This window comes from Zalophus californianus, chromosome X (assembly GCF_009762305.2).
Source record: "Zalophus californianus isolate mZalCal1 chromosome X, mZalCal1.pri.v2, whole genome shotgun sequence".
Taxonomy (NCBI): Eukaryota; Metazoa; Chordata; class Mammalia; order Carnivora; family Otariidae; genus Zalophus; species Zalophus californianus.
In genome coordinates, this window is record NC_045612.1 from 128,594,645 (window position 1) to 128,603,648 (window position 9,004).

Consider the following 9,004-nt stretch of genomic DNA (forward strand, 5'->3'; position numbering starts at 1 on the left):
ACACTACCAATTTTATCCCCCTGGGGCTTCGAGTATGGGATGTTCTTAGATTCTTGAGGTCGTGGTTCTTTGGGCTGGCGCTGGGTGTACCTTCTCCCTCTCCCCTGCCGGCTGCAATAAATAAGTTTGGAGTCCGTGTGTGTGTGTGTGTGTGTGTGTGTGTGTGTGTGTGTGTGTGTGTGTGTGTTGGGGAAATGGAACCTCAGAAAACCTCTCCCCTGCCCAGAAAGCCCCTCCACGAAGGTAGAATGGAAAGAAAAGAGCTTTATCCCTGAACGTGCAGGAAACCAGAACATAACGTGTCTCACAGGCAACCCGCTAAGAGATTGCAAAGACAGAATCTCGCCGTTTTCATAACCTCAAACCATACAACCCATTCACGTTGTCCAAGGCAATTGCTAGTTTTCTCTGTTCTCTAGGATGGAGGTGGGTTTGCAGTTTGGAGCCAGGTGCCAGTGAGGCCTTCCCCTCGTATATTAGGGTGGCCAGAAGAAATACCCCATACGGGAAGACTTAAACAATAGGTATTCATCTCTCAGTCTGGGGGCTGGGCGTCTGAGATCCAGGCGGGGCTGAGGCTGTTTGTGTGAGATCCAGGCGGGGCCGAGGCAGGTTTCTCCTGAGGATTCTCTCCTGGGCGTGTAGACTCTGGGTTCTCCCAGTGGCCTCACATGGTCGTCCCTCTGCGCGTGTCTGTGTTCTCATCCCATTTTCTTATAAGGACCCCAGTTCTATGGGATCAGGGCCCACCCTGCTGACCTCATTTTACCTTAATTACCTCTTTAAAGACCCAGTCTCCAAATAAAGCCTCATTCTGAGATCTTGGGCTATGGCGTCAACATATGGATTTAGGGATATGCAATTCAACCCGTAACAGCTCCCATTTAATCAAAAGAAGAGGTGAGGTTAAGAAACATAAGCCCTGCACCATGAGGGTGACCCAGAGGTGAGGTGCCGGGGAACCCATGGTTGTGCACCCACACGCACCCTCTGTTTCCTCTTCCCATAATTATCACCATTTTGCACTGGAAAGACGCTCCCAAGACCTGCACCAGCCAGAGCAAGAAACCCGAGAGATGCGTCTCTGTCACGTGCAGGACAGTCTTCGAGAAGCAGGTGCGTCACTTGCTTATTTGTTAAAAGCATTGTGCTCATCCTCGCCGGGATGGGTTCCCGGGACGCCACATTTAGCACCCGCTCACATGGATTTAGCACCTGCTCATGTGGGAAGGGAGGTAAGCGGACACATGGACCAGAGGCGGGGGACCGTGCATTTTCCGGTGATGCTGAGCAGCCTGTTTTTATCACACGGAAAGCAGGTTTTACGGCTGCCTGTGTTTCACGGGCTGGTGATGCCCTAGTGCACGTGGCCTGGCATTCGGGGGCTCACGGCCACCCGCGTTCAAGCGTCACTCCGGCCTGCGGGTGGAGCTGGGTCCAAACACGACTTTTAAGCAGGTGTGAATCCAGCACTCGTGGCGCTTATTTTATTAGGGAACATGAGCTTTACGCAAGTCATTATGAACCGTGCGACGCTGGGCCGGGGGTGTGGGTGGTGGCGTCCGCTGTGGAGGACAAGCCTGGCTTCTGGGTTGGGAGGGCCCCCCCTTCAAAGGAACATGAGTGCAGAAGAGAGTATGGGCTTTCTGCACGTGAGTGCTGGGTCTGCGTGCACACATACACGTACACAGTCACGTCTTCGCCACGATGTGTGGTCAAGTACTCACTGCTTGGTTGGTATCGAGAGCCTCCAGGTGCTGGAGGAAGACCCCAGCTCAGCTCTTCTCCCCACCAACCCCTCTATGTGACAGTAAAGCCCGGGTCCAGTTCTCAGACCCAATTCTGCCCGTTCACAGATATGCATGGTGCTAAGCACCCTCATACTGTGAGTTGCGTGGTTTCAGTGTTACGTGTTAAAAAAAAAAGGAGAGAGAGATAATGGGACAGTAGTTAAAGTGGTAAAAGCAGATTTCATTCAGGGATGTTGCAACAGAGGCTAGGAGACCTTGGTAGAGACCCAGCTCAGCTCTGAATACCGTGTGGGCAAGTGGGGTTCACAGCCAAGGGGCAGGTGGGTTTGTGGACGGATAATTATCAGGAGGAGCATCAGGGATCGGAGGGATTCTGGCTAAACTGATCTCTCAGGACTCCTGCTGAAGGCAGAGCAGGGTGATCAGTGTTACCTGGGGGGGGGCGGCCAATGAGGAACCCACTCAGATATCCAGGCGACCAGGTATCCAGATGACCACATACTGACATGACCAGATATCCAGGTGAGCAACTATCCAGGTAGGCAGATATCCAGACCAGGTATGCAGGTGACCAGGTATCCAGGTGACCAGATATTGAGGGTGGTAGAAGATGAGGAACCCAATCAGACATTCAGGTGACCAGATATCCAGCTGACCAGATATTGGAGGTGACCAGATGTAGGGGGAGATAATCTGTAGAGTGCTATCCCCGTCTTTGTCAATGCCCTGCATGGGTTCCCTGTGGCTACAGTAACAAGTTACCCCAAACAGGTGGCTCAGACAGTGGCTGCAACAGAGGCCTGGGGAGCTGAGGAAGGGTCCTCCGGGGGCATCAGTTTCTGCTGTCCAAGCCCTGGTTTCAGGTGGTACCCCCAGGACACGCCTACACACAGTTCAATGGACAAAGGTGAATCCGCGGTAGGGGGGTGCTCATGAGGCCCCACTCAGGACTGGCGCTGAGGCCCAAATATTAACTCTCGTAGTGCTGACATCCCTCTGGGTCCTGGACTTAGCGTCGGGCATGCCCTGCAGGTGCACGCCGCCCCAGGGGACCCTGTGTCCTGCCCTTTGGTGGGCTCTGGTTTTGGGGGGACATGGCCCTTTTCCACCAGGAGGTCTACACAGGGCCCGTGGGGCCTGGCGTCATGGAGAGATCCAGGGTTCGGGCGTTGGGACCTTCATTGGGATTGTTGCAGCTTCATTCACATGCCACCCTCCTAACTCGTCAGACTAGCTCTGCTGCTGGGGGTCCCGGGGACAGACCCTGGGCTCCCCCTCCTTCAGTGCGGACCCCTCCATCCCACAGAATGCCTCCCCAAACCCAGAATTTATAAACCATCACTGGGTCCCCAAGACATGCGTTCGGAACAGGGAACCCCCACATGCACCCCAAGCCCTCGGGTTTGCACACGTCATGCCTTCTTGTTCGCCCCCGCGGCTCTCCGCACCTCTACTTTGAGATGTGCGGGGCGGGCCTGACACTGGGTCTCACATGCGGCCTGAGAACCCGTAGCCCAAACGAGCGGATGTTCTCGAGAACGGTCATGAGTCACAGATGCTATCTGTCCCCTCGTCTGCATCTCGTTCCCAACTCTGGGGCCCACCCCCTCCCTGAGCTGTCCCTGCCCCCACGTGGTGGTTATCATGATCCATGGCACGGATGACAGGTTGAAAGCTGAGGATGGCCCCCACCCCAGCTGCAACTGAGCACCCTGTGTCCCCCCCAGAGCACTTGAAAAGGAAGAGGGGACGTTTCCACGGGAAAGTTGAAGGCGGAAGGAAAGACTTTACTCTGCGGACAGGGCTGCCCCTCTGTCCACCTGCCTTGAGAATGGGCAGACCTTCAAGGAACGTGAGCAGCCCTGTGGTTTGCTGTCCAGCCCCTGGGCTGTGCTGTGTGACCTCAGGCGGTGTCTGAACCCCTCTGAGGTTTTGCCTCTGGTGTGAAAACCCACAGCCCCTCCTGGACTGGCCGTAGGGACGAAATATAAGATGTCCACATGGGATCATGATGGAATTTGCTGGGAAAAATCTGTGTTCAGACCAACACATTCGGGTTTAGAAAAGAGAATATTTCTTCTATGTCCCAGGGATGCGGCGGAGTTACTCATAAACCCGACTGGTTGATGTTACAAGGGATGTGGAAACCATTCCATAGAGCAGTTACTGCACATCGTCCCAATTGCCACACATATTGTGTGTTTTGTATCCTGTGCACGTTATTATGTATCACACACACTCCGGAATGGGCGCTCAATACAATGTGGGACGTTTTCGTGCAACACAGTCTTTGTTGGAGCTCAGCACGCACGCAAAACCATCCTGAGTCATAGCTCGTTTGCCAAAATTTGCGAGACACACAAAGCTCCGGATTTTCTTATTGACTTTAGAACTGTCAACACAGATCCTCCCGGCAGAACGTGGAATCACCGCGAAGCCTCAGAAAGAGCACAAAAAAATAGTGTTTCTCTTCTCCTCACGCATGATGTCGTAAAGATGGGGGGGTGGCTCTCATGCTCCAGAGGGCATGGAAGCCCCCGGAAGGTTTGTGCACATCCCACCCAGGGCTTTTCATTCTGCAGTGGCCTCTGGGCTGTGTCCCAGGTGAGCCCCACCTCTCTCCCCGCGTCAGGTGAGGCTTTAAATCAGGGAGCTGAACGGTGGCGTTCTCTGGAACCTAGTCCTGCCACCAGGGTAAGCATCAGGTTTTCCAGAGAGTTGCCCACACGTGGGTTTTGTTGGACGAGAATCTGGTGACCCAGGAGACATGTTGGCCCCGGAACCGTCCTGCGATCCTGCCTCACGAGCTGGGGGCTCGGAAACAGCGTGTGATAAAACCCAGGTAGCCTACGTATCTTTAGGATTTTCAGTTTTGCTTGCGTTTTCAGTTTTGGGTTTTGGCACCCGAATGTTCTTGCTTTAATGACGATGGCCACCCCACTTCATTTTTTGCCCATGTGGTTAACGGGTTTGGATTTGGATGAAAGAATGTCCGTTCCCCTTAGATGACGGGGCTCCGGCAGCCTGGGGCGTATCGTCCGAGCTTTGGTGACAATAATGGACGGAGCCTGCAAGGTGATGTTGTCTTGTGAAATAATGAGAAATCCAGCGGACCATCCCGTGATGCCTGTGCTGGGTGTCTATCCGAAGGACACAAAAATCCCTAAATCGAAAAGACACCTGCACTCCTCTGCTCACAGACCCCCCACCCCGATTCACAGCACCCGAGACACGAAGCAATGAAGTACCCGTGGATGGATGAATGGACAAAGCGGTCCGTGCACATAGATCATCTTGATTGTACCTGTTTTCCTTGAGGACACAAATACAAGATGACAGAATTATCATATCCCGTGCTGACTAGGTGTGGGGTGATTTTTGTTTTGTTTTGTTTTGTTTTGTTTGTTTGTTTGTTTTTGAGCTCCTTTGGGCACATCCTGTGGGTCTTCTGGGAGGATATGACAAAGCCGGCTGGCTGGGGTTTTGGAGCATCCCGGCCTGGTGGGCAGGAATCTGGGTCTTCTGCACGTGTCCACACTGGCTTCCACGGACATTGCTCTGTTTCCACCTGGTTCTAGCTGTGGCCCCTGTTCTATGGGAGCCCTTGTCCCCGTGGCCACCCTCCCGTCCTGCTTGCTGCTGCAGGGCTCACCTGGTGCTGATGCAGAGTCGCTTTGCTGCATCACGCCCAGGGCATTGGTGGACCTCTGGCCCCTGTCCCTCGGCTGAGTTCTGTGCCCGCGCCCCCTGGGGGATGAGGAAACACTGTCCACTCTCCACTGTGCTTCTGGATTTCCTGGGGAGGCTGCTTCTGGCTCCTTGTGCCTCCATTTCTGTCCACCCCACCCCACGGAAACCTGAGGGAAGGGTGGGACTACGGACTCTACCAGCTCACAGCCGGGAAACGAGCAAAGGTCCCTGATGTCAGCTGCCCCGAAGATGACACCGGCTGGCCAGTGGCCACTGGCAACCCCAAAGACACGAATCCCTACAGTCACACGAGGAAACCGTGAAGCACCCCCACTACATCTGCTTTTCTATGTGGAGGGCACATACCCTTCACTGGTATGTCCACCAGTCAGGGACCCCAAAAGTACTTCTTAAAAACCCTAGTGGTAATAAAACAAAACAAAACAAAACAAAACAAAAACCTAGTGGTGAGAGATCAGAGTTTGAGAAAGACACATGAATTAACTGTTGTCATCAAATTTTGGAAGAAGTTCACCACTTATCTGCTGAGCGGGTATTTATAGGGTTCTTACTTAATGGGAGTGTGAGTTGGTTGGATGGTGTCCCCCAAATTCATGTGTACTCGTCCCTGAGAATGGGACCTTATTTGCAAATGGGGTCTTTGCAAATATAAGTGAAGGATCTGAGATGACCTCATCCTGGATGAGGGTGGCCCTAAATCCAATGACAGGTGTCCTTGTGAGAGACAGAAGAGGAGACACGGACACAGAGGAGAAGCCACGTGAGGACGGAGGCAGAGATGGGAGCGTTGCGGCCACCAGCCCAGGGACACCTGGAGCCCCAGAAGCTGGAAGAGGCAGGAAGGACCCTCCCCTGGAGTCTCCATAGGGAGCAGGGTCCTGCCCCTCTTAGATCTCAGTGGTCCTGCCACGGCTGGATCTCAGTGGTGCTGCCCTGCCTGGATCTCAGACTCTGGTCTCCAAAGCTGGGGGTGGCCGGATACATTTCTGTGGTTTTGGGCCACCTGATTTATGTTGCTTTGCTTCGGTCGCCCCCAGGGTGACTCACACACTGATAATACCCCAACCTCAGTGCAACACCTCCATCTTTCCATGTGCGAAAATCTTTCTCCGGCCGTGAGAAATACGACTCCCATTACCCCCATTAAACCCATTCATTAGCTTAAGCCCAGAATTCACAGAAAGCAGTTTCAGAATATGTACGCCGTGCTGGAATTATACTTGTTCAGCATTTCTGTGTGTTCGGAATTCAGCCATAAAAACGTATGCTCAGAAATCCCTCTGGACAAACCGGCCCTCATTTTAATGAAAGTCTCCGTCCACGCTTGGAAGCAGGGATCGGTGTATCCTATTACCCTCGAGACCAGGACTGGTAGATGCTTTCGATGGGCGCTTACGTTACACAGGAGAAGCAATTAGGATTCCAATAGGAAAAAAAAAAAAAAAAAGTCCAGACATTTGCCAGGCATTGCGAGGTGCCTCTGGTTATTTTGGAAAAAGACATCGTAAAAATGTCTATGTTTCATTCGCATCTCGCTGCTTTCTACATTCTCACATTTCTTCAATTAAAAAAAAAAAAATCCCCTAAGATGAATATTTAAAGGCTATGCATTGTATCTCCCTACGCCTACCAAGAAAACATGAATTTAAGAGGTGCTGAGCCTCATGGCCTGAGACCCTCCAAGTGTTTAGTCAAAATCACTTTCTTGACGAAGTTCTTAGAACCAAAATCCAGTTCAACACGCGCGCTTTCACATTCACGTTCTAAAAACCCCAGGCCGTTGCGCGCGCACTCTTGTAAACTGTTTTTCTCCGCTCGGTGTCTGGCACACCACGGCCGGCAGATCCAGGAGTCCCTAAAGGGGGAATTTTCAACTTTCCTTTGGCTACCCGCCCGGAGTTCACATCTGGGTGGTCACCGCCTGCCACGCGGGAAATAGGGGATTTGGGAAACGCGTCTTAGCAAACGTTGAGGACTTTTTAAGGTCGGCATCGTTTGCGTGCACGCCTTTGCATCGGAAACCCTTTGGAGGGAAAGGGTCATAAACAGAGCCGCGGAAGATTGCATGTCTCCTGCGGAGACGGCCACGTGATCACCCGCGGCTGAGGAATTCTGGTCCGCCGCACACCTCTCTGGATCCCTTCAAACATAAAACCCGAATGGCGTTGACCGACTACCTTCACTGACCTCCCTCCCTCCCCCATTCACGTCTAAGAGAATATTTTTTATGAACTCACTCACCTTCTCCAGAGGGTTCTTGAGGATCTCAATTCCCCAAATCTGGGGAGACAATGATTCCAACGTGGATTCCTTCCCTTTGCAGAATGCACTTCTTGTGTCTTGTTGAAGCAAACGTTCCCTATCCCATAAACCATAAAGACACCTTCCTATTCTCTCCCCACACCCCCTTGCTGGAAGTTATCATAATTCCTCATTTGTCAGGATGTGCTTAATCTGCCTCGACCGTTGTGTCTCTAAATGGTGGGTTAGAGATCGCCTTAGTTAGCTATGCCATGTAACAAAGGAGCACAAACTTAGCAGCCTCACATGACTTCCGTTTTGTCGTTCCCGTTTCTGGGCACAGGTTGCACACTGCCGAGCTGGGTTTTCAGACTGTGAGCTGAAAACCCGGAATTAACGTGTCCGCGGGGCTATGTGTCTTCCCAGAATCCACTCCCGAGCTCATTCGGGATATGCTCGCAGAATTCACCCCCTTCTCATGCTTTGACTGTCTCTCTCTCTCTCTCCCCTTTCTCCCCCCGCGCGTTGAAGGGCTCGTGTGATGGATTACATTGGGTAAATTCATCTCCAGATCTTGCATGCAGGTAAGTAGGCGCCTTAATTATACCCACAATTTGCTTGATGAACATCACGACATATATATGGGTGTGGTGCCGCGCGAGATGGTCCTAGGGGCCAGAATCATGCCCATCACGAAGGTTTAGCCTAATTTGTATTTTTTCTTAATGGATAGCTGATTGTCCACCCCATCGTTCCCCCCCACCCCGATGTGTGGCGATGCCATTTCTGCCATGAACAGAGTCCCCATTTACGTACAGACATGGGTGTCTTTGGTCGATTCTTGCCCCCAACCCTCCATGCTTAAGATCACTCTTTTTTTTTAAAGTCAATTTACTTTTTTTTTTTTTTTTTTGTAATCTCTACGCCCAGTGTGTGGCTCAAACTCACAACCCTGAGATCAAGAGTTGCACTCTCCTTGGACTGAGCCAGCCACGTGCCCCTCACTTGAGCTTTATATATTGATATTTGGTAGGGCAAATGCCATCTCCTTTTTTTCTTTTTCTTCTTCAAAAATCTTTGCATCCCTTTTTTCTTTTTCTTCTTCAAAAATCTCTGGGTCCCTTTTTTCTTTTATCTGAGTTCATGCATCATCTCTTCATGTCCCTGAGAGACTCCGTTGGGCTTTGACTTTGCACTCATTCAGGGCATCCATCAGCCTCTGCATCTATACACAGCTGACCTTCCTGTTTTTTGTAGACTCCCTTTTCTGTCCTTCTGCAAAACATATATTTTCTCAGCAA